The sequence below is a fragment of the Schistocerca cancellata genome, chromosome 6 (genome assembly GCF_023864275.1).
Source record: "Schistocerca cancellata isolate TAMUIC-IGC-003103 chromosome 6, iqSchCanc2.1, whole genome shotgun sequence".
Taxonomy (NCBI): Eukaryota; Metazoa; Arthropoda; class Insecta; order Orthoptera; family Acrididae; genus Schistocerca; species Schistocerca cancellata.
The window spans coordinates 324,573,463-324,601,016 of record NC_064631.1 but is presented as its reverse complement, the minus strand read 5'-3'; the positions used below and the strand labels follow the sequence as shown (position 1 = coordinate 324,601,016).

Genomic DNA, 27,554 nt, shown 5'->3' with positions numbered 1-27,554 from the left:
TATAGAGACTCTTGTAGGCAAGCTTTCAAAGAATTAAAAATCATGACACTACCATCTTTATACATATATGAAAGCATATGTTTCTTAAAAGAACACGAGGAATTTTCTACTTTAAACAGAGAATTTCACAACTACAAAACAAGGAATAGGAATGATTTCCACAGAGAAATTCATAAAACAGCTATGTACCACAAAAGTGTATTATACCAACCCAAAATCCTCTACAGTGCTCTCCCCAAAGAACTAAAAATAATACCAAAACTGTACATATTTAAAAGAGAATTAAAATACATGTTATCGAGCAATAGTTTTTACAGTATTGAAGAGTTTATGAATCGTTGACAATAAAAGCGCAGTTAATATTTCCCTGACATAATAAATATATGTAATTGCTCACATTTAAATACTTGCTGTTTCTATGAAATTGTGAAACAGTGTTAATGTAATAATGTAAATAATCTTTGATGTGAGAATCACTAACTTTTTTTTTTTTTTTTTTTTTTACGTTGTTATCCTACTTGTATATTTTTATGTTAATGTTCTAAAAGTTCTATTAAAATTGTAATGTCTAAGTGACAAGTAAATTCAATTACAAATTTTCATGTATATGTATTTTAAATTGTGATGTTTATTGACAAGTCCTATGTCATTTCGATGATGTACTACAAGGATGCCAATAAATTGAATTGAATTGAATTGATATATAGGCATGGTAACAGAAGAATATTAAGCTTTTTAAATGAGGGTTTGCATGAAGATCGAGGTTCTGTGTCTTCCATGGCTCTTATAATTCTTTTTTGTGCAACAAAACAGCTTTTGACGGATGGTGAATTTCCCCAGCATATTAAACCATATCTTAGTAGCGATTCTGCTTGGGGATAGTACACACTTTTTATGACTTGCATTGATGTGCATCCAGCAAGAACAATTATACCCTAACAAAAGGTATTTAATTTACTACATAGGTGTTCTGTGTGTTTCTGCCATCTTAGGTAATCTTGGATCCAAACTGCCAGAAATTGGGTGCTATTTACAATTTCAAGTCTTTTGCCTAACAGTTCTATGGTTGCAGTTGAAGGCTGTTTATTCTGCACTGTGTGTAGATGCATAGTGTTTGTTTTATGTATGTTTATTATTAAGTTGTTCATTGTGAACAATTCTGATACATGTGAAGTGCTCTTTTTTATTTCATTTTGGAGCTTCTCTGGGGTCTTTTCTTTGATAATTATATTTGTATCATCAGCGTATTTAATGTACTTATAGTTAGAGCTGGATGGTTCCAAGTCATTTACAAACAGCAAGAACAAGATTGGTCCCAGTACAGAACCCTGTGGCAGACCATATTTAATACACTGTTTCTCTGATTGATAAGAAATTAAATGTTTTCCTTCTTTGTACAAGACTTCAACTATTTGGTGTCTGTTTTGCAGATTTGGCTTTACCCACTCATAAACTGGGCCCCTGACACCAACATTTTCTAGCTTTCTAAGCAATTGACCATGATTAATGATATCAAATGCTTTTGAAAGATCTAGGAATATTGCTGCTATGTGTTCTTTTTTATCTAATGCATTTAAAGTTTCAATCAATAATAGCTGTCTCAGTGGATTTACATTTTCGGAAACCATGCTGTGTAGCTGAGAAGAGTTTATTTTTTTCAGTGAAATCTTCGAGTCTTTTATAAAAGATTGTTTCAATTATTTTTGAAAAAACAGATAGTAGAGAGACTGGCCTATAATTTGTTATATCTGTTTTTTCACCCTTTTTGTACAATGGCTTCACTTTAGCTATTTTTTACCTTTCTGGGAAGGTTCTGTGAGAAAGTGAAATATTGCATATGTCTGCCATGGGCCTAACTACTAAGGGTGCGCATTTTTTAATGATATGGTCTGGTATGTAGTCAGTACCAGAGGAAAATTTTGATTTTAGCTCCCCTATTATTTTTAGCATTTCCTGTTCACCTGTTGGTATAGGAAGAGAGACTTGTTACTAGGGATATTTTTAATTTGATTTGCAGTGGCAGCATATTGAGATTTTTGCTTCACCAGAATCTCACCTGCCTCAGAGAAATATGAGTTAAAATTATTTGCTATCTGCTGGGGATAAGATATTACAGAAGAGTTTTCTTTCAGCTTCATATTATGGTATTCTCTCCATTTTACTCCTGTTTCATGCCTTACAATGTCCAATGTGGCTTTCATTTTATTTGGTACATTTGCTATGAAGGAACTATTTGCCATTCTTTTTGCTTCTTTTATGGCTTGTGTTAAAATCTTTTTGTAATTCTTAAAAGAGGAATCAAATTCTGGGGATGTGGTAAGCTTTCTAAATATTTCATGAATTAATCTGTTGTGACCCATTTTATTTTCAGATCCTTTTTTGTGACTGTCTTTTTATGGAGTGGAAAGCAAAGTTCAAAATAATAGCGAAAACTATTTAGGAGTTTGTTGAACTTATCATTTGTACTTTTACATTCATAGATGTCTTTCCAAGTTTCTTTACTCAGGTAGTTAAGGAAATGTCGTATATCCTGATCATTATACTTCCTAGATGTAGTTGTTCGACATTCAGTTGAACCAAACTGTTTTCCTAATCTTATACTAATTTCTTGGGCTGTGTGGTCCCCAAAGCCTGTATTGTGGGGCTGTGTTGAATATTGCAAGAGCACATTTGTAAATGTGTGATCAAGGATTGTGGCTGAGGTTTTTGTGATGCGTGTTGGTGTTTCTGTAGTAGCCTTTAAATTGAAAGTTGCTAAGAGGTTCAGTAAAGCAGTTTTTTGTTTGGACTCATCTGCAAAGTCAATGTTGAAACCCCCACATATAATAAGTTTTTTTGTATGTAGTCTTGTGTAAGATATTTTCAAGGTTCTTTAACATGATGTTAATATCGCCAGTTTGTACCCGGTATATGCAAATTATAGCAATTTTTTCACCTGAAATTTCAATTCCATTTACCTCAATATCCTTCTCTACGGATAATTTTTCTACATGAGGCATACATGTAAAATTAATGCTATTTTTAACATAAGTGCAACTACCACCATGTTTATACAATTTCTGAAAAAAATAACTACCCAATTCAAAATTTGGAATGCATACCATATGAAGTTTCTCTTTATCAAGTCAATGTTCAGCAAATACGAGGGCAGTTCAATAAGTAATGCAACACATTTTTTTTCTCGGCCAATTTTGGTTGAAAAAACCGGAAATTTCTTGTGGAATATTTTCAAACATTCCCGCTTCGTCTCGTATAGTTTCATTGACTTCCGACAGGTGGCAGCGCTGTACGGAGCTGTTAAAATGGCGTCTGTAACGGATGTGCGTTGCAAACAACGGGCAGTGATCGAGTTTCTTTTGGCGGAAAACCAGGGCATCTGAGATATTCATAGGCGCTTGCAGAATGTCTACGGTGATCTGGCAGTGGAAAAAAGCATGGTGAGTCATTGGGCAAAGCGTGTGTCATCATCGCCACAAGGTCAAGCAAGACTGTCTGATCTCCCGCGTGCGGGCCGGCCGTGCACAGCTGTGACTCCTGCAATGGCGGAGCGTGCGAACACACTCGTTCGAGATGATCGACGGATCACCATCAAACAACTCAGTGCTCAACTTGACATCTCTGTTGGTAGTGCTGTCACAATTGTTCACCAGTTGGGATATTCAAAGGTTTGTTCCCGCTGGGTCCCTCGTTGTCTAATTGAACACCATAAAGAGCAAAGGAGAACCATCTGTGCGGAATTGCTTGCTCGTCATGTGGCTGAGGGTGACAATTTCTTGTCAAAGATTGTTACAGGCGATGAAACATGGGTTCATCACTTCGAACCTGAAACAAAACGGCAATCAATGGAGTGGCGCCACACCCACTCCCCTACCAAGAAAAAGTTTAAAGCCATACCCTCAGCCAGTAAAGTCATGGTTACAGTCTTCTGGGACGCTGAAGGGGTTATTCTGTTCGATGTCCTTCCCCATGGTCAAACGATCAACTCTGAAGTGTATTGTGCTACTCTTCAGAAATTGAAGAAACGACTTGAGCGTGTTCGTAGGCACAAAAATCTGAACGAACTTCTCCTTCTTCATGACAACGCAAGACCTCACACAAGTCTTCGGACCTGAGAGGAGCTCACAAAACTTCAGTGGACTGTTCTTCCTCATGCACCCTACAGCCCCGATCTCGGATCGTCGGATTTCCATATGTTTGGCCCAATGAAGGACGCAATCCGTGGGAGGCACTACGCGGATGATGAAGAAGTTATTGATGCAGTACGACATTGGCTCCGACATCGACCAGTGGAATGGTACCGTGCAGGCATACAGGCCCTCATTTCAAGGTGGCGTAAGGCCGTAGCATTGAATGGAGATTACGTTGAAAAATAGTGTTGTGTAGCTAAAAGATTGGGGAATAACTTGGTGTATTTCAATGCTGAATAAAACAACCCCGGTTTCAGAAAAAAAATGTGTTGCATTACTTATTGAACTGCCCTCGTATAATACAGAAGTATTTTTCATCTCAATTTCTCACAAAATATGAAATATGTTTACTCTGTTGGATAGCGATTGTACATTTTGATGAAATACCATCAGGTTTGGAGTTAAACACGAGTTCTGAAACTTACTGCCCTTAGTACTTATATTTACAATGGAAATTTTGCATGGAAGATGTTTTTTATATTCAATTTTCACTTTTGAATTTTCACCTCCTTCACACAGTATAAGTTTCCCTTATTCTTAATGATTATACAGATGTCTGTAATCATTTTACTGAAATTCATTGAGCCTAGTCTGTTTAAATGCATGCCATCCTTTCCCAAGCATTTGTCACTTAAAAATTTGTTGGGGTCAATGAATATTGTGCCAAGTTCTGTGCAGAATTCCACTTATAACCAGTCTTGAGTTTGTGTACAATGCTTTGACTGAACGAATGATGTTTCTCGTCTCACTTACAATTCCTTCCTGACTGCTCCTCCGTATTGAATTCGTCCCAGAATGAATAAAAACACCTTTGTAATTGGTATTTGGATCATTTCCATTTTTAGTTGTAAACTGTTTTGCATTTAAGAGATTTTTAAAATGTTTGTTGAGCTGATGAGGTCGGATACCAGGGCGAACATTGATTTCACACTTTGGTGAAACTACATATTTTAGTATAGAATCGCCAATAACAAAGAATTCATTTTCGTTAATCTGCTTTTGTGAAGCAATTTCACATTTAATCCTTCACTGTTTTCCAGTGGTATTTACTTACCGATCTGTTTTACGCTCACGCATAGAATTTGGGCTGCGCCAGTGAGCGAATGTGTGATCAGCACCGGTGAGCAGGAACTGGTGCCAGTGGCATGGGCTGTTGGTTTCTGCATAGGTGTCAGTGAGCGGATGTGGAAGTAGGTCAGCACCAGTGAACAGCAACTGGTGCCAGCAGCATCAGATGTTGGTTTCTGCATCTGTGTACCCATGGTATGTGAGAGCTGTACACTCCCCACACCAAATCTTCTTAGTCATGTTGTTCTAGGCATATCTCTTCTTAGTCTAATATGTTGAGATCTTCTCTCCAGTTTTCCACATTGTGACTTTCTCACTTCTTCTCCCTTATTTGCATTTACAGATTCTCTCCATCGGATATTTGGGCAGAATCCAGTTCTGTGAAATGGTCCTCTTGTCTTGTTATGCTCAGTTGCTATGGCAACACTTATAGCTTTTTCTCTCATTTTCATCTAAAAATTCCATTTTTCCTTTGGTCCTTTCACACCAGTCACAACATTCTAACGTTTTTGATGACATGAATGTGTGAAGTTGGATTGCAACCTTCCTACTTCTTTTACACACATAGACTTAATTGATATGCACAGCCCATCTTCTTCTCTGGATAGCTGGCTACATCAACCTCTAAAACACTTCTTCTCTGAAGAATAATACTAGTGAAAGGAACATTTAAGACTCGCTCTCTCTCTCTCTATTCGTGAAATAAGTAGGTACTCAAAGAATACTTTTAGTTCACCATCGGTATATCTCAACTTCCATAAAGAACAAAATTATCATTTCTCACATAAATATTCAACTTATTGTAAGTCACTGTGTGATCTCACATTAGACACAATTAAGATACATTTACAGCATAGTTGGTTTAACAACCATAGAAATTGTGAACATGTCTTGCCTCTAGCAAGTCTTTGTCAAAAGTTACTAAAAATATTTCCAGATCAATTATTTTTTCATCACTAACAATAGTCACAGTTACAAAACAGCACAGAATAACACAGAAATTCCTTGGTACTGCCGTGCGCTTTCATTACGACTTCCATGGACCTACCGACAAATACTTGTCGGTGCCATTGGACTGCTATGTCTACAGTCGTCTCATGGCAAACTTCTGACCTGCACTCAAAGACAGGTGGTGCACAGTAGATATGATGCCTCACACTTATATTTAAAATATTGTGTGTTCGAGACAGTAGAAGACCGAGTGGTTCTAGAATTTAAGCAGAAATTCTCGAATCACTACAAAGGATATGTGCTGTCCCACTACAAGTTAATAGAATTAACAGATTTTAATAGGAGCTCAGAGCAGTGGGTATACTGGCTTCCCTCCCATTTTTTGATCCATATCTTCCATTAACTCTAATTCCTCAGAACCTCCCATGACCTCTACTTTTCCTGTTCACTTAAATCACCAATCACATTACTGTGAGAATAGCAGAGGACACAGCAGCTACTGGATGTATGCCATGAGTGGTTTCAATGCCTACAATTACAAATACAAAGTGAGAATCATTCCCACAAGAAAGTGAGACAAAATGGTTAGTTTCTTCTCACTGCAGTGCAAAATGCACTATCTCCTGAAACGAGAGGTATGATGCAAATTTTATCCCTTCACCAATTTGTGGGTTTGCGCCCTTGATAAATGTGTCCAAAACTCTCACCCCTTCAACAAGCACATCATTTCTTCCTTCTCTGACCCCAGAATGTAAGTATGATGTGAAGTGGATTGCATGCAGTCTGCAAAAGTCTCAAAATCTTTTCCAGTCCATAGACAGAGAGTGGACAGCTACAGCTTGCTGTGGCAAAACTTTTTACCCTTTTTGTTAGTGTATCAGTCAGATAATCTGTTAGTGTATGCATCAAACTATGATTCAACTGACTCCACATAGGATTTTGTGTCTCCAGTCAACTGTCAGTGCACACCATTCAGCTGAAATCTCTCAGGCCAAGAATGTATTAAGCCCACATTTTATTTTAGGGTTTCTTATTAGGTTCCCTTTCAGCAGAAGGTACATTGTTATGTGAGATGTCAGTGACAATTAAACACTGCTACACCAGCCCTCGAGTTTTTGGAGTGTTGTATTGCATTTGTCTTCTATAATTCTTCTGTAGTCACCACTTACAAAGAACAGCATGTCATCTGCAAATGCCACGGGTCCGAGGGAATAGGATATAGTTGTGGGTAAACAACTAGAATTCTCTCAGATACAGATTTATTAGCACTTCTTCCAGTGGAAGTGGTCAGCTGGTAGGAGACCGGGGGTGTGAAACCCGGTACATCGACAGCAAAGTCAGCAAGCGACGCCGGCGGCTGTAGAGGACGTCCTGTCCTGGAGTGGAGGTGTAGCACTTCGTCAGCAGGCAGGCGGAGAATCACCTTGCCAGAAGGCCTAACAAAGGCATGTAAATTGCCACACACAGCACTTGTTCTAAATTTAAAGCAGCGCTCCACATGAGTTTCTGCACTTCCTCCCTCAACATTGTCACACGTGAGTACCACACACACCGTATCGCCATCTACGACAACAGATAATTTATGTATGTCATGAGGGTGTACATGTGTTGTGAATTCTTGGGTGGCACCTGTATGAGCAATGGTAGGGAGGCAGGGAAGTGTGGGAAAGCCATGGCAGGGGGAAGCATCTGTGAAGAGGGGGGTGGCAGGTGCACTGGACTGCGCAGGCAACAACCTCGGGTGATCAGCTGATGGACGAGGGATCGTGACCGAAGGCAATGAGGAGCCAGCATGGATTGAACGGCGTGACAAAGAGCTGTCACACAAAGATGGTAACACAATGGTAGAATCCGAGTGGTTGGCAGTTCGACTGCGAGGGCTGTGAGGAGTGAAACCTCGAAAAGATTGGCCACTCGAATTAGATGAACACGGAGAAGAAGCAGTGCTCAGCAGAGAAGCACTCTGTGGAGAATTAATACCTGAATGTATGGTATGAGAAGATGGATGGGCGCTCGAAGCAGGAGTGGGAGAAATAGGGGCAGAATCAGGGAGGTTCACCTGAGGCTCAATGAAAGCTGATTTCACTTGGTTGAGTGAGACCATGGTTACAGAGTCTTTTATGAGGAGATCCATGTTATTATCAGAGCGTTTGACGACCTTGTAAGGACCTGTGTAGGGCGACTGAAGCGGGGCTTTGATTGAGTCGTCTCTGAGAAACACGTGCTCACAAGAGTGCAGTGTGCGCGGTACGTACAGGCGCAGATGTGTATGAGTAACCGGAGGTGGCAGCTGAATTTTGCTGCAGTGCAAGCGCACTCACTTGAAAAGTGAAGGGAGTTCAGAGGGCTTTGGAAGTGGGGTGGGAGTGACTAATTCTACAGGCAAAACCAGAGGTTGGCCATACACAAACTCGGCTATGGAACCTTGAGGTCTTCCTTGAAAGTTGCACGAAGGCCAAGAAGCACGAAGGGCAGTGCTTCTGTCCATAGTGAGTCAGGGCAATGCAAGGCAGACTTTAAGGTGTGATGCCATCGCTCGACAAGCTCATTGCTGTGGGGATGGTATACGGAAGTATGAATTTTGACAATACCACACGTTTTACATAAGTTGGAGAAAACTGAAGACTCGAATTGTCGTCCCTGGTCAGTGGTGAGGTAAACAGGTGAGCCAAATCTAGAGATCCACGAATCTAAGAATGCTCGACTTACTGTCTCAGAGGTAATGTTCAGAATAGGCACAGCCTCAGGCCACCGAGTCATCCTGTCAATAGCTGTAAACAAGTAACGGAAACCCTCGGTGGGGGACAAAGGGCCTATGAGGTCCACATGAACATGGTGAAGCAGGCCTGGTGGTTGGGCAAAACAGCCAAAGGGTGGGGAAGTGTGCCTGGAAACTTTGTTCTGTTGACACAACACGCATGCCCTGGCCCAAGACTGACAGTCACGGCGCATGTCTCTCCAGACAAACCGTTCAGGTACCAGAAGGGTGGAAGTTTTGACACCGGGGTGTGTTAATGTGTGTAATTTGTCAAAGACCTGGCGTTGAAGGGGCTTGGGAATGAATTGCCGCAACGTACCAGTCGATTCATCACACCACACTAAGTCAGATGTGCTGGGGAAAGTAGAGCATACCGGTTGGAGAGAGGAGCTGTGGTCTGAAATTAACTGCATGATATTGGGGTCTGCTGATTGCAACCGAGGTAGGTCAGTTAAGTCAATTAAGGTTGTGACAGCACCAACGCATGGGAGAAAATCAGCAACCACATTGTCCGCTCCTCGGATGTAGCGAATGTCATTTGTAAATTGCAAGATGTAATCGATGTGACGAAAGCGTCATGGGGGCGGATCAGCCACAGGATTCTTTATGGCAGGAACCAACGGCTTGTGATCAGTGAGCACATAGAAATCTCATGCCTCAGCATCAATTCTGAAGTGTCTTATGGCCTCGTAAACTGCAAGTAATTCTCTGTCGAATGCTGAGTATTTCTTCTGCGCGTTGTTTAGCTTTTTTGAGAAAAACTGCAGGGGGGTCATAACATCATTGTATGTCTGACTCAGTACTGCGCCGACAGCATTGTCACTAGCGTCAGTAGTGATAAACATTGTGGTGTCCACACGTGGGTGAGCAATAGTGGCAGTGGAGGCCAACAGCTGTTTGAGTTCGTTAAATGCCTTGTCCATGTCTGGTGTCCATGGGACTTGGTAGGTGCCAGAAGTTTGTGGGCCAGCGAGAGCATCTGTGAGAGGAGCCTGCACTGCAGAAGTGGCTGGCAAATGTTTACGGTAATAATTAACTGTTTCGATGAACCTGCGTAATTCCCAATAGGTCTGGGGGCGTGACATCTCGAGAACAGGCTTGATCTTGTCCTGCGGTGGTGTCAGACCGTCCGACGACACAACATGACTTAGGAATGTGACGGATGACTGGTGCAGTTGAGTCTTATTATTGTTCAGTTCAGTACCAGCGGCTGCTAAAATATCTGTCACAACTTGAACACGCTCCTCGCTCTGTTCCAAAGTAGAAGAAAAAACCAATATGTCATCCATGTATGCGAAACAGAAGTCTAGATGGGATACAGTTTGACGGATGAAACGCTGCCACATTTGGGGGGCGTTTTTCAACCCAAATGGCTTGAATTTGTATTGAAACAGCCCAAAGGGAGTGGTTATGGCAGTCTTTTCAATATCCTCTGGAGCCATAGGAATCTGATGAAATGCATGCTTACAGTCCAAAACAGAGAAGTACTTTGCACCTGCGAGCACATGATTGAAATCCGCAATGTGTGGGACCGGGTATTTATCAATGATGGTGCGGTCATTTAAACGCCTATAGTCTTCGACACTATGCCAAGTACCGTGTTGCTTTTGGTCAAACAGGATACGACTAGCCCAGCAACCAGAAGAAGGTTCAATTATTCCATTTTGTAATAGATCATCTAATTGTTCTTTTACAATTTTCATAAATTCCGGCTTGAGGCGGCGTGGGCGTTGCGATATTGGTGGCCTGTCAGTTAGATGTAACCGATGAACTGTGCCATTAGTGACTACTGCAATACGTGGCATGGCATGACAGTCAGATGTCCATGAAGCAGAGCAGGCAGTGGCGGACGGGCAAAGCTGTGGCGCTGAGGGCACGGAAGTACAGGTGTGCCAACCGCTCGTGGGCTGCGTAAAGGTCGCACGCGTGTCAACATGGACGAGGTTGGTACACTGATTCTTGGTAGTGGACCATGCCGCTACGAGCGCTGTAGGCACGAATGGGCGTGGCCGAACAGCAGATGGCCGTAGTTCATTGCCACAAGCTTGGGAAGTTAATTGACCATTCGGAACGCAAGGAACATGAGCACTCGGGGATACACTGTCATTACACGAGGGGGTGCTGACACAGATTACAGAGTTCACAACATTGTTGTTTATGTGTGCGGGCACGGGAACACCAGATTGGCATGGATTGACCTTGTCTGTAGCCGACGAGTCGCCTGCATGTTGTGTCATGAGGCGTTGTTGTGTGGAGGCCAACTCGTGGTGTACGTTGCGGAGATGCAGCAGCATTTCCATATGTTCCATCCGCAACTTTGAAGACTTGGCACACTTCACTAGCCACTTGTTAGTCCAAGATTGCAGCTCCAAGGATAGGTTTAAACACTTCTCAGCACAGCACACATGTTTAGTTTTAGCCAAACTGTCACTCGGCGGAGCGAAAGGAATATGTTTGTTTAGTGGGGGGTAAAACACAGTATTTTGCACAAAATCTAGTGACAACTGATAGTTCTTGAGGAAATCAATTCCAAGAATAGGTTCTTCAGTTGTTGTCACTAAAAACGTCCACTCCAGCTTGCACTTGGGCGAAAGTTTCACTGTATATAGAGTAGAACCCGAACACTGTAGGGTAGACAAGTTCACTGCACGAAGTACTGTTTTGTGTGGTTGCACTTTATTGGTTGCTAGGCGAACCAGCAGAAAAGAGACGTCTGCACCAGTGTCTACCAGAAAATGTACACCTGATTGTAAATCGCAAACATAGACTCAACCACACTTACTGTTGTTATCCGAAACGGAATGCAACGTTTGATGGTGCCCGTTCTATACATCGAAGGAGGTGGCACCGCAGCCTACCTGCGGTTGGAGTCTGGGTAAGAACACAGTGACTGGCAGTTGTGGGCTTGCTCCCTGAATCTTGCGTGGAAGAAACAGTAAGGTTGGGTGGACATGTGCTCCTGTGGGTAGTTGCTAGGTGATGGAGTATGTGACCCAGAGTCTTCCACAGAGTCCGATGCACTGTCGTTACGGGGAGTGGAAGGTGCAGGCAGGGCGGCTAGTTTAACAAACTTGTTATTAGCAGCACCAGCCAAGGGTGTGGTGTCAGAAAGCTTCTTAGTGCGGTCACGTCCAGAATGCAGTGCACGGAGCTCACGTTGCCTGGCGGAGTATGCTCTGTCGGCGGCACGTAAACGTTCATTTACTGGCCTATTTTCATACGCAAAGATTGCAGTCTGGACAGGCAAAGGCAGCTTTTCTGTCCAGATTTCTGTGAGCGTGTCATCAGGCATAACTTGCTCATGGACGAGAAGATGGATGCACCGCCACAGCTGGGACGCAGATCTGTCGCCGAGACGCTCTTCATAGATGAGCTGTCGCACATTTTCTCTCCTGGTTTTTGAGACGTGCTCCAGTATTGTCTGTTTTGCCACAGCATACTTCCCTGCTAGGGGGGATGTTTTGACCAGATTGTAAATTAAACCGACGCGGTCGTGAAGATGGTTCATGAGGCAGGCGAAGCGTGCGTTGTCATCCAAAGCACAGGCATTGAATGTTTGTTATCTTCTTTCCTGGGCATGTTAAAGAACCATGTAACCATTCGCAATAATAACCAAAGAAAGTCAGCCACCACAGGTTATCAAAAGTGGCAGCAGTATCAGTAATCATCCCTACAGTGTATGTGGAATGAGTTACCTATGACTAGAAAAAATGCCTTTTGCATCTTCAGTTGACTTGCCTCTTTAAAACTGTACTCATGAGGGCTCATCCCATGTAGCAATCTGTGCGCTTGTAATCTTTTGCATAGTAGTTTTTCAAATGTCTTGGTGAGAATGTTCAAGAGACAAATTGGTCTGTAGGATTTGGGTATCACTGGATCCTTATCTTGCCTTTTACTAATTATTATGAGTGATTTTCCACAGTGCAGGGACCATTCCTTGCAATACACATTCATTGTACAGCTCACACAAATAACTATCTAATTGGTCACACAGGGTGATGCAGGAATGTGGTGGCATTTTCAGATGTCTTTCCCAAGAACAGTGGTACGAAAATGACAGTGGTAAAACTATGCTGAACCATAGTACAGTAGAAGAAATTCTGGCATGCTTAACAGGCTTCTCTATAGTTACCTGAATCTTTAAGCCTACTTCCTGATTGGATGAGGTCCTTTTTTGCTTGCAGCTGCTACTGGAATACTGCCTGTCTTTGCAGTAAATTCCATTTGTGAGTGAGTTGTAGGTGTTTTGCCCACTGACGTTAGTGAGAAGGCCTGCACAGAAAAATTGAAACATAAACCTGCAAATGTGCTAAGAGTTCTCCCTTGGATTCAGCACCTGAAAGTGCATCAACATAAAAATACTCTTCCCCAGCTACTGTTGCCTCCTCTTCTGGACAGGTCGGCAGCTGTAAAGAGGTGCTTTAGCAACACTTAACAATTGTCATCTCGACATTAAAGTGATGATGATGCTGTGGTGTGTGAATGTCTCAGGCAAGGAGACAAGAACAGCTACGTATGCGACAAGCTAGACCGGCTGCATGAACAGTGTAAAATGTGTTGACAACACGGCAGCAGGCAACAGTGAAGTGTATAGTGAGCTGACTGTTTATTGGTCCAGGACTCAGACTGTCACTTGCTAGGCCAGCTAGCTTTTGATGCTTAATACATGGCAAATGCTGTAGAATACTTAAAAAAATTGAAAATTTGTGACAGACTTGAACCCATATTTCCCACTTGTTGCGAGCGATCACCTCAACCACTTCAGCTACCCAAGGACACTTTCAGGAGCAGCCCAAATCCCCATTTGTCCTGGTGTCTACTGTCTCTTGTGCTATGATGATATTACCATGATTCCTGCCCAGGAGGGTGACACTGTTTTCTCTCATCATTGCCTTGCTGTATCATGAAATATTGCAGTGCATTGTGTGAGACACTGCATTGACAATAAACAGCTGCATTAAATTAAGAATCAATTCACAAATTGTGATTATGGTTCCACATCAGCTACAGAATGTTTCAGAACAGGGTTCTAATACCACTACAGCACAGATTTTCATTTGTTCTAAAATATTAAACAGCTAACGTGGAAACATAATCACAATTTGTCAGTTCATTCTTAATTGAATGTGGTTGTTGACTGTTAACAAAGTGTCTCAGATACTGCAGTGCAGTATTTCATGCCACAAGGCAATGATGAGAGAAAACAGCATTCACCATGGGTGGGAATTATGGCAAAATAGTGTGGCCACAGGTGTGAGTAGACACCAGGACAAATAGAGATCTAGTCCACTCTTGAAAACAAGCTTGAATAACCTACATGGTTAAGGCACTTTTGACAAGTGGGAAGTCTGGGTTTTAATCCCAGTCCATCACAAATTTTCATTTGTTCTGAAGTATTGTGGAGATGATGCAGATTTATAAACATAATTTGCAAGTTCATTCTTAATTCAATGCAGCTGTTGTTCATGGAAAACTTTACCACAAAATTACAGCTACCTTATAGACCAAAAGGTGGGCTATCCCACTTCTGAGACCAGTTTGTACAGGGTCAGAGTGGCTCCTGGCTGGGATAGTGAACGATGTGGCACCCAAAGGAAGCTTGTGAAGTAAAGGAGTTATTTAAAAATTTATTTGAAATATTCTTTTGACATAATATATGTAGGCATGCCCACACTGGCCTGTGTATATTGTTAGCTAGCCAAGGTGGTCGCACAAAAGTGTTAGTCTTAGTCGTGGAACAAAGTCTAAAAAAGAAGGAGTAAGAGGAGGTGGTTCATGTCATAACTACCTGAAAGCTGATACCAGGGAGAAAGCATCCATTTTATACAAGATGCTCCAGATGATGGCCAGCAGGTAACATATGACTTCTGTCCCATCCTCCCTCTTGGCTACTTACAGCAGTGTACAGTAACTTGTTTGGCAGCAGGTTCCACAGGAAAAAGCAATATTTACTGAAATGACAGTCCTACTAAGAATGTGGGCCACAATGAACTTAATTACAACATTGCAGATGAAAATTTATGTGAGAAATAAAAATTTGTAATACTTCCTTGGCTGGCTGGGTGGCCTGCACACCAGCAAATCCCTGAGCTTCAGCAAAGCACACAAATATTTTAGCCAGACACTTAAGATAATCATGTAGCATGGGATTACAGGTGAGTAGGGCAAGACTGTTGAATATGTATCCATCATCCCTAATGGAGATAAAGATAGGACAGCTTAATACCTTGAGAAGTGTCAGCCTGTTGCATGAGGTTAGAAGAGCGACAGAAGAGTCACTGTTAGATGTATTGTACCTCCAAGAACAGTACACAAAGGCATGAAAGATCCCCAGTATGCCAATAACTGCCCAGATAGTCACACAAGGGCAATGTTCTATGGCAGCAATAATAGTACTTAACAATGACCTAACAGTGATAAAAATATCACAATGCTGTTCAGAACATGTAATCTTTGTGGAAATTTAACCAAAAGGGAGAGTTGCATCTTTATTTCCATGGATTTTAGATTTATTGGTGAGAATGATTATCTCCTAAGACTAAAGGATATTAGTCACCTAAAATGAACTAAGCCTCTTGTGTACTCCATTGATGCAAATGCAAAGCCAGTATTGCAGCATAGCCACCTGACTGATGATCGTGGAAGACAACAAGAATAAGCCTTTATGGAACTCAACCTACGGGTATTGAATGCACCTCGCAACCTGCCAACCTATGAAGGGAAGGTCAGAGCATTGTCAAATATTGATGTCAGTTAAGCAAATATGGCAGCGGCATGCTGTATGAAAGGCTGGAAGTTTTGAGAATGGAATGACATTGATGACTACAATATCATTGACTATACCATCACTGGAAGAGAAATATAAGATGCCACAGTAAACATGCGCATAATGATAAAGTATAAGATCAAGGATACTAACTGGGAAAAACTAATGAGGGTGTTTTAGTGTCCAGAAAGTCCATTGCTGGATGATAATGCAGATGTTAAAGCCCAAGAACTGGCGGTGGCTATTCATAGAGCAATGGAGCCATCAATACCTGTCAGCAGAGGTCATTCTAAAGGAGTACCTTGCATCTGGACAGAGGTGCTGCAGAAATTAAGAAGTGAAACAAGAGGAGCCATGAAGCTACACCAGAGCAGCATGACCCAAGAAGAAAGAGTCCAAAGTTGCATTGATTCAGGTAGGTTAAGCAGTGTTTTAAGGAACAGTTAGGGAAAACAAAAATGGAAGGATAGAAGAAATTTGTGGAGGCTATCTTAGAAACTGTCATGGGGGTGTACCATATGAAATAGTCTGCAAGAAAATATGATCACCACCAGCATTACCCAAGCTTAAAAGGAATGATGGGACAGTAACAGAAAATTGAAACAGCCAGTTGCGCTGCTAATGGAACCACATATGATGGAGATGAAGGCAAGACAGATGATCAGCATAGGTTACAGAAAATGTTATGGGAAGACTACAGATCAATAAACTTGTGTACCCATTCCATAAGGCAAACAATTTTAAGACAGGAAAAAAAAAAAAGAAAAAAAAAAAATCCTCCGTGACCAGACGGGGTCCCTGCTGAAGTAATACAAGCCCTGTGTGACCAATTAGATAGTTATTTGTGTGAACTGTACAATGGGTGTGTATTGCAAGGAATGGTCCTTGCACTGTGGAAGATCACTCATAATAATTAGTAAAGGGCAAGATAAGGATCCAGTGATACCCAAGTCCTACAGACCAGTTTGTCTTTTGAACATTCTCACCAAGACATTTGAAAAACTACTATGCAAAAGATTACAAGAGCACAGACTGCTACATGGGATGAGCCCTCATAAGTACAGTTTCAAAGAGGCAAGTCAACTGAAGATGCAAAAGACATTTTTTCTAGTGACAGGTAACTCATTCCACATACACTGTAGGGATGATTATTGATACTGCTGCCACTTTTGATAACCTGTGGTGGCTAACTTCATTTGGTCACCTAGAGATTTGGAGTGTCCAGAAGCACAACTGCCTGAGTTATTATTGCGAATGGTTACATGTTTCTTTAACATGCCCAGGAAAGAAAATAACAAACATAATAAAAAAGTCTCTTTGCGGGGATCAGTGTGTAGTCCAGAGTTTTGGGATGTAGCACCGAAGACCAAACTACAGAAGTTATCTGACAGTGGTAATATAAATGGACCCATGGCATTTGCAGATGACATGCTGTTCTTTGTAAGTGGTGGCTCCAGAAGAATTATAGAAGACAAATGCAATACAACACTCCACAAACTCGAGGGCTGGTGTAGAAGTGTATAATTGTCACTGATATCTCACAAAACAATGTACCTTCTGCTGAAAGGGAACCTAATAAGAAACCGTAAAATAAAATTAAATGATGTAAGAATTAGCTGAAGTGCAGTAATGATATATCTAGGGTGTTTCTGCATGAACATCACAACTCCGCACATCATGTAGATGAAGCAGGCAAAAAAGGTACAAACATGATGAATGAATTTATAACCATTACAAGTAGGCAATTTTGGCTTCCTCTGAAAACAGTCAGAGTATACCACCAATCTGAATTCTCACCAGTCATAGGATATGGTGCAAGCATTTGGGCTCGTAGTTTGCAGCTAGTGAAGCCAGGCTTATTAGTGAGAACAGCTGAATGAGCAGTGCTACTAAGATTAATGGGTGCCTATTGCATATCACAACAGTGGCAAAAAGAACGGGACATTTCAGGTACAGGCAGGAGAATATATGAATATCTCCCTAACATCAAGGAGAGATTGCAAATTAACACAATAAGTGGATTGATACATTACCTGACTGGCCATGTCCCTTATGCTACATATGTATACAAAATCAGAAGATGGGTGAATGATAGCTGTGCCTGTGTGGCAGTGTGGGCACACAAGAACACACATTGTGGGACTGCATGCTCTATGAAGATGCAGCAGATAGTGGACATTAGGTATTAAAGATGTTGAATCCTAAAGCAGCTCTATGGGATGAGCCGACCTGGTGCACCTTGGACAATGCTGTAGCCATAGCATCCAGGAAGGCCAAGGAAGACTTCATGAGGCATTCAACCATAAGTCACCATGCTGACATCTGGGCTAGACAACATACTCTATAGATGGAGAGAACATAACTGAAGTCAGTGACTACTGAATGAAGTACTGTCCCAAGAATATACATTGCAATTGTGCAAGTAATCACAGAAGTGTGGACTTTAAGATGTAACAGTGATTGGTGGAATTACTTGCTACAGTGAAAATGCTGCTGATGTGCTGCCCGATGCCTAATGAATCCAGCAGACATTGCTTGTTGATTGGGGTGGTATGAGGGCAGATCCAGTAGTAGAAACAACCATGTACAAGCTAAGCGCACCTAAATAAATGAACATATCTAAAAACAAAGATGATGTGACTTACCAAACGAAAGCGCTGGCAGGTTGATAGATACACAAACAAACACAAACATACACACAAAATTCAAGCTTTCGCAACCAACGGTTGCTTCATCAGGAAAGAGGGAAGGAGAGGGAAAGATGAAAGGATGTGGGTTTTAAGGGAGAGGGTAAGGAGTCATTCCAATCCCGGGAGCGGAACTTGAAATTAGCGGAGGTTGAGGCCTGGCAGATAACTTGCCGCTGCCGCTCATGCCTCACCTGTCTTTCAACAACATCTTTGCTTCTGTACTTCCGCTTTGACTGACATCTCTGCCCAAACTCTTTGCATTTACAAATGTTTGCTTTTGACTGTGTATGTGCGGATGGATATGTGTGTGTATGTGTGTGCGAGTGTATACCTGTCCTTTTTCCCCCCTAAAGTAAGTCTTTCCGCTCCCGGGATTGGAATGACTCCTTACCCTCTCCCTTAAAACCCACATTCTTTTCCTCTTTCCCTCTCCTTCCCTCTTTCCTGACGAAGCAACCGTTGCTTGCGAAAGCTAGAATTTTGTGTGTATGTTTGTGTTTGTTTGTGTGTCTATCGACGTGCCAGCGCTTTCGTTTGGTAAGTCACATCATCTTTGTTTTTAGATATATTTTTCCCACGTGGAATGTTTCCCTCTATTATATAAATAAATGAACAGACACAGAACAAAGTCTGTAGTACCTGTAGTAGATTAGTAGTTGGGTAACTGGTTAAGGGTTTCGTTGTAGCTTTGTAGTAGTAAGAGCTGTGTTAGTTTTTTTTTTAAATTAACTATTAGAAATGGATAGTTAATACATAATTTATTATTAATGAAGGAAATGTGATTTGTACAGCCATTTTACCTTTTCAGATAATAGGCTGCATTTATGAATAATAAATAAATAAATTCTTCTAAGACCTTTGCCTTTAGCAACATTGAAAAATATGTAATAGAGACAGATGTCTTAAATACCACCTAACATTACTCGTGTAAATCACTTAGATGGAGTATAACATCACTACTTATGAGTTAACAGATGTCCTATCATTCAGTTCCTTCTTCTTGGCAGTGTTTTCCACATACTCCTTTCCTTGCCCATTTTGCAAAGAATCTCCTCATTCTGTACCTTATCAGTTCACCTAATTTTCAATATTTTTCTGTTGCACCACCTTTCAAATGCTTCTATTCTCTTCTGTTCTGGTTTTTCCCACAGTCTATGTCTCTTCGCTATACAAGCTGTGCTCCAATCATATGTTCTCAGAAATTTCTTCCTCAAATTTAGACCTATGTTTGACACTAGCAGACTTCTCTTGGGTAGTAATTCCTGTTTTGCCAGTGATAGTCTCCTTTTACATTCTTCTTGCTTCATCCATCATGGGTTATTTTGCTGCCTAGGTAGCAGAATTCCTTAACTTCATCTACTTCATGATCACCAATTATAACATTAAGTTACTTGCTGCTCTCATTTCTGCTACTTGTCATTACATTCATCTTTCTTCAATTTACTCTCAGTCCATACTTTGTACTCATTAGACTGTTCATTCCATTCAAAAGATTCTGTAATTCTTCTTCACTTTCACTGAGGATAGCAATATCATCAGTGAACCTTAACACTGATATCCTTTTATCTTGACTTTTAATCTCACTCTTGAACCTTTCTCTTATTTCTGTCATTGCTTCTTTGACATACAGATTGAACAGCAGGGGTGCCCCTGTCTTACACCCTTTTCAATGGGAGCACTTTGTTCTTGGTCTTCCACTCTTATTGTTCCCTCTTGGTTCTTGTATGTATTGTATATTACCCATCTTTCCTTATAGCTTACCCCTATTTTTCTCAGGATTTTCAACATCTTGCACCATTTTACATTGTCGAACACTTATTCCAGGTAGACACATGTTATGAATGTGTCTTGATTTTTCTTTAGTCTTGCTTCCATTATCAGCCTTTCTCAAAGCCAAATTGACTGTCATCTAAAATGTCCTCGGTTTTCATCTCACGCAAATATGAAATCTATTTACAATAAAATTTGGTCCTTTCATACTGACATTTCTAGTAATGGTTGTTAAGCAATGGTGTTGTATAGTGTTGTCAGTTTATTGTGTTTAGCCCATTTTCAACACAATCCTGTTATTTCTAGGATACTAAAATATTAATGTGATGGATATTGCACTTACTAAAAGTTTTATGCATTTACATCTGTTTGTTTGTAAATGCATGGCAGGATGCTTTATAGCAGTAGCTTTCTGTATCAGTAAAAAAAATATGTCCAATTTAGAAAGATTGTTTTGGTCAAAGTACATCACACTGCTTCAGAAATGGAAAGATTTTATGATTAAAATCATAGTTCAAACAGTTGTGACTGAGAATCAAAGTAGAGCACATTCCAATATCCTAATATTGACTTGGAGGAAGGCAGAGATGCTAATACTGGCCTCATAAAATGCTACTATACGCTCTCACATGGGTCATATACAATTCATATAATAGGCAACCCTGTGATGTTCTCAGCAGAACATGAATGTTAACCAAGTGGTGTGATGGGTCCTACCAAATTTGTTTTTGAAGACTTCAGTAAGTGTCATTCAGACACATACATACAACCTCGTTTTCCTTTGTTTATGATTCTGATTTTACTCTTGATTCTTGACTTGGCTTATGACTGTTTGGCTTCTGCTTTGGTTACAATTTGGTTCTGAATTCATGTTTGACTATTTCACTATCATCTACCAGCCATGTTGGTAGACTGTTCTCTCAACTTTGCTGCTCTGGACCAAACTTGTGTAGCTCTAATATTAATTCAGTGCTTGGAACATTCACAACTCAGTCCCAAACTAGTTTTTATCAAGCACAATAGATAAGTGGGAACTGAATCAATTCCTTCTGTACAGTGACTTTTTTAATGTATGTTCACAGTTTTTTAGTTGGAATTGTAGCAGTAGAACAGACTGTGCAGGAGTGATTAACCAAACATCAAGAGCAACACTAGTAATGCTGCATTTTCAGCAGAGCTAGAATTGCCAGTTGATACAGCTACTGAAACAAACTCAATTGGTGGCAGCTTTCTTCAAGTAGTAGAATATGAGTTAGTTTAAAGTGTATGGCCATTATCTGATCCTAGCTGCATGAAATTTGTGATCTGCTTTCTGGCCATTATAGTTAGCCGAATAATATCTTGGGCTACAAGACTCGACTTTAATCATTGTATCTAACAATCAGATCAACCTGATAATAGATTATGCATAACACTGATTAGAGCCATCATCAAAAAAATGTGATGCAAACTGCTTCCCCTGTTGTATGTATAATTAACTTTGCCAGTGTGTTCCTCATTCAGCAGGCATCCAAAAAGTGTTGCAGAGCAGTTGTGCATGGTACTGTTGCTGATACGGCTGGTGGCATATTGTGATTAATTGCTAGGATACTGGGAAACACAGGCTGTCTATAAATGAGATTGCTTACTAAACACTTGTGTGATTCATGTAGAAAACTGCCCATACCAAATAGTACTGACAGCAATAGTGAACACTTTAGGACAGTACAAAGGCCACAGGTACCTTTTTTGCTTTGTTTTCTTCCCATAAATGCGGAAAAACCTGTCCTGGCAGATACCTGAAGACAGATGTCAACTATCCAGTGAATGCTCATTTATGAAGTTTCAAAAATCAATATTAAATGAGGAATATAGGATTATATTTCAGTTCTTTATGAATCGATCCTATATGGACTAGAAAGGCAAGATTAGACTAATTATAGCACACACAGAGGTATTTAAGCAGTCATTTTCCCCCACACTTCATACACAGCTGAAATGGGAAGGAACCATAATATGTGGTACATGAATGGTACCCTCTGTCATGCTGTTGATAGTGGTTTATTGAGTATGAATATAGGTCATGTTGGTCACTAATATTCATAAGGTGCAGTTCTCAGTCTACATGGGCTTAATTAAATTGCACAGTTAGCATTGTGTTGGCTCCTTGTCACTGCTGCAACCTCAGCAGCACATTGACATCTACAATGGTCAAGGTATTTCACTAAGAGACCAAATCAAAGTCAAAGGAAGGTGAAAAAATGTAGCAATAATATTATATCTTCTTGTAACCATTGTGCTGGTGACAACTAATACTTTTGATGGACATTTTTATCAGTTTTGTTTTAAAGTTTATAATGAAGCATCAATAGCATCAACTGTAATGCTGTTTGGCACTCTAAACAAGCTAAGCATTGAATATCATCAATTGTTTAAAACCCAAACCAGGCTGTGCAAAAATTTTAATGTACCTAAATGATCAGGACAGCCATGTTTTTGCAGGGTACATCCAGGACCACGCCTACATTTTTTGCAGATTGATCTTGACAAACTTTTGTAGCTCCTCTTAGACACAACAAGGAACATACCAGTATGAAATGTGGCTTTAGATGCATAACTATACAACAGATTCTGTCCAGAGTGGCCAGTGCTCCTGCAGTTTTTCAAGTGAGCTCTAGAGATATTAATGTGTGATATCCTAAACTGAGCCAACTGCCTAGTTGACATTTATAGCTTCTTTGAGCCAAGCATCATAAAAATACCAAGGACACATATTTGGTAAGTTTGGGCTCAATCCCATGTCAGAGCATGTGGACACCACTAACAAATTGCCTGTGTTGAGAGATGTTTTAAGAGTGACAGTAATTCCTTGGCAGAAATTTGTCCCATGGGACATAATACTGACTTTGATAAGCAAGAAGCCATATACTTTGTCTTATATGAAATCATAATTACTGCTCACAAAACAACTTCAGCCTACTTCATTAGTAGGTTGTGTCATTTCAGTGGGGATGGCTAGAGTATCATCCAAAAGGAACAGATGAAAGACTCAGAACATTCTTTTCACTTTGGCTCTATCTGAATATCATAATCAGTACTTTTTTATTCACTACTGAAAAGAGCAAGAATGCTGAGTAAATTATCCTACCCACAAAGTGCCATTTTCTCCATGCTTTGCCGTGGGGATAGCCATGACAAAGGTGAGAACTTGAAGTCACATTTATTGACAAAGAAGGGGCACTATGGTCAAGCACACCAATTGAGCCTTTAACACTTGTGCACAGGACTTGTCAGCCCCTGTGAAACATTTATCTCCCTGGCCAAAACACAAACTGGAAGCAATGTGGCTACTTGTGGGGAACATATTCTCTAACTTCTCTTTTGTGGCATGGATGTTGATCACTACAATTGATACTTTGTCTCTATTTCAAAATCAGAGGGTGCTCCACACACTATAGCAACCAACAATGATTCCCAGTTTACTGCATCTGCATTTAGCTCTTTTGCCAGCACAGTGGAATAGAGCACCTGTCTAAGACCTTCCTCTCATCATCAAATTCTGAGGTGGCACACATGATCAGGACATTTAAAACACAGGTAAGGACAACAGTAATGTAAACATTTTTGAAGGAAGCAGAAAGCAGTTTCTCTCTGTGTATCAGTCCAGGTGGGTGGTCAATTAATGTAGCAGAACATAAATTTTGCACATATGCAGACACCAAATGTTGCATTGTTTAACCTCCTGCAACCAAAAATGTGAGCCTGGAGCCAAGACAGTGCACATCTCCAAATTGGTACTTGCTTCTTTGCAGGCACCTGGAATGGACACACAGCATGGTTACCAATCACTTGAAGCACCAGCTTTTTGAATTTTCCACTGGACACAGTTAGCTGGTGAAACACTGAAATCAGCACTGGCCATGATTAACATGACAGAATGCATTCCCACCTATGTGGTCGGGACCCTCACGCTTATCTCTGTCCCAGCTGCAGTGGCACTATGAATTAACACCACATAACCAGATGCAGCATTTTTTAAAGGCTTATACAGAACAAATAAAGAGTCTTTTCTGTCATCTAAGACACTACCAGCATCCAATCTGCCAGAGGCAATTCCAAGCAGTACCCAATAGTCTGTAGAGTGCTGGGTTCCATTATTATCATCTTGGCCAAGTTGGTCAGTCCAGATGAAGTACAACTAGTTGGAGCAAGAATTTCAGTATCAATTGGCCATCACCTGTCACCATTGGTATATGTGCTAGTTACAAGGAAGAGGGATATAATATCCACCAGTGGCAATTCCTCCAATGAAGTGCAGAGATGTTATTGGTTTCTGAGTAAAAGACTTTCAGTTGTTCACATGGGGCACAACACAATAAGCAGGGTGTGATGTGTCCAATTTACAGGAATAAATGATAATTAATTGAAAACCTCAGCTACTGACAGGTGTTGTTGATATACCTCGATGGGGACAGCTGAAAATGTGTGTCCCGACTGGGACTCGAACCTGAGATTGCCTGCTTACATGGCAGACGCTCTATCCATGTGAGCCACCAAGGACACAAATGAATAGCGTGACTGCATATATAGTTAAAGGCTACCGAGCCATTGAACTTTGTCTGTGCGAATGCGCACAGGTTGTCCAAACTCTTACTGGAATAGTCACCTAAGTGTGCGCGAGTAATGAGTGGATGGGCAAATATCTATTAGATACATTATGCATATAGATTGTGGATAGTTGGGAATGTGGGTCTCATGGGAAGTGTGCAAGGGATAAGTCCCTGCAGTCGCACTATTCATCTGTGTCCTCGGTGGCTCAGATGGATAGAGCATCTGCCATGTAAGCAGGAGATCCTGGGTTCGAGTCCTGGTTGGGTCACACATTGTCAGCTGTCCCCATTGAGGTATATCAACAACACCTGTCGGCAGCTGAGTGTTTCAATTATTTATCATTTATTTTAGAGAAGCTGCATGGTAATAAATGGTATCTGTTCTTTCGAGAACAGTTACTGTCTTCATATATATAGTTAAAGGCTACCCAGCCATTGAACTTAGTCTGTGCAAATGCCCACAGGCTGCCCTAGCTCTTAGGGGAATTGTCAGCCAAGTGTGTGCAACTAATGAGTGGATGGGTAAATATCTATTAGATACATTATGCATGTAGATTGTGGACAGTTTGGAATGTTGGTCTCATGGGAAGTGTGCAAGCGATAAATCCCTGCAGTCGCACTATTCATCTGTGTCCTCGGTGCCTCAGATGGATAGAGCATCTGCCACGTAAGCAAAAGATCCTGGGTTCAAGTCCCAGATGGGGCACACTTTTTTAGCTGTCCCCATCGAGGTATATCAACAACACCTGTCAGCAGCTGAGGGTTTCAATTAATAATCATTTATTCTAGAGTAGCTGCATGGGTATCAATGGTATCTGTTCTTTTGAGAACAGTTACTATCTTCATATATATAGTTAAAGGCTACCCAGCCATTGACCTTTGTCTGTGCGAATGAGCACAGGTTACCCAAACTCTTACGCAAATCGTCACCTGATTGTGCGCAAGTAATAAGTGGATGGGCAAATATCTATTAGGTACTTATGTATGTAGATTGTGGACAGTTGGGAATGTGGGTCTTATGGGAAGCATGCAAGGGATAAGTCCCTGCATCACACTATGCATCTGTGTCCTCGGTGGCTCAGATGGATAGAGTGGTTGCCATGTAAGCAGATCCTGGGTTCAAGTCCCAGATGGGGCACACTTTTGTATCTGTGCCCATCAAGGTATATCAACAACACCTGCCAGCAGCTGAGGGTTCCAATTAATTATCATTTAGTCTAGAGAAGCTGCACAGTCATGAATGCTATCCGTTCTTTCAGGAACAGTTACTATCTTCATATATATAATTTGTAGGAAGGGTGCCCCAGCAATATGACAGAAATGTATCGTTTATGTACAAAGAATCAGTTATTCAGATATCTTTGTATGACCTTTGTCTCCTTTGTTTAAGGTATGAATTTTCCTCTTGCTTTCTTGACTAGGTTAATGATTTCTCATTTTCTACTTTGTTTATGGGTTCAATTTATGGATATTTTTCTAGCAACTATTATCTGTGATGGTTGGCTGTTCTCTGCTGCTCCACTTTTCATAACCAAATTTTTTGAAGCTGTGCTACTGCTTCAGTGCTTACACACATTTTCAGGTCTGCAGCATTCACGGGGTTCTGAACTTGTTTCTGTTGAGCATCTTCGATAGAATTTTTAAAATATTTTAATATATTTTTCTTTTGTTAAATTGTATGTGTTTCTCAGTGTTGTGTTTATTCAGATTTATGCAAATGCATTCTTACTGTTCTGGCACAGATTTTCAGTAGTCATGACATATTTCATTACCTTGAGGCTTCAGCATTTATGAAATGTGTCTGCTGATATCACTTCTTGTCATCACATCTTAACTGAATTTATTCCTATCATCGATTCATTTCATTTCAGCAAATCTAATGTAACCGTTATTGTTCTTCTTTAAGCATCTAGTGAGGGTGATGTATCAGAGTGATGAATTGGGGAATGGCTTCTTGACTTCTCATAATAAACCTTGTTATGTACGAAGTGCAGTCTTCGGTAATCAGTGTCTATTTGGCATTGAAAGTGTGAGGAAATAAGTTCACAGTTACTTTGAGTTAATGGAAAGGAAGGGGAAAATATGTGTTCCTTTTGTTTGCCTAACTAACCATGTCCTATAGGACAACATATACATTTGATGGAGCTATGTCTAATTTTACCGATGCTGATGAGTTGTTTGAGATAAACAGTGTAGGAAATCATAGCTTGCTACTTACTGTAAAGAAGACATGTTAAGTTGCAGACAGGCAAAATTAAAGGATGCTTACACAAAGCTTTCAGCCACAACCTTCATCAGCAAAAGAGGAACATACACCATTCTTACGCACAAGCAAGCACACCTGACACACACATGATCATAATTTCTGGTTGCTCAGACCAGAATGCATTCCAACATTATGGTCTGAGCTGCCAGAGTTGGCAGCCATGTGTGAATGAAGTGTGCTTGCTTGTGCATATGAATGGTGTGTGTTTCTATGTTTCTCTTTTGCTGATGAAACTTGTGGCCAAAGGCTTTGTGTAAGTGTCTTTTAATTGGGCCTGTCTGCAGCTTAATGTGTCTTCTTTATGGTAAGTATAAATCTATTTTTTCCTATATTGTTGATATTCCTGCATGGATTTTCCATTGTTTAATTGTTTCTTATAATAAAACTGTTGGCATTTTTATGAATTTTACATTTCTTTATTGTGTCTGTGGAAAAGTAATATGTGAAATTAAACTGTTGTAAGCCACTTAATGAGCTAATGAACCTCTAATGTTTAATCCTGAAAACTG

General features: G+C 40.7%; 1 protein-coding gene across 1 annotated transcript in view; it reads left to right on the top strand.

Moving 5' to 3' along the window:
- LOC126191412 (uncharacterized) overlaps positions 1–27,554 on the top strand; it is a 102,143-nt gene that overhangs the window by 30,023 nt on the left and 44,566 nt on the right. The gene's annotated exons all lie outside the window — the stretch shown is intronic.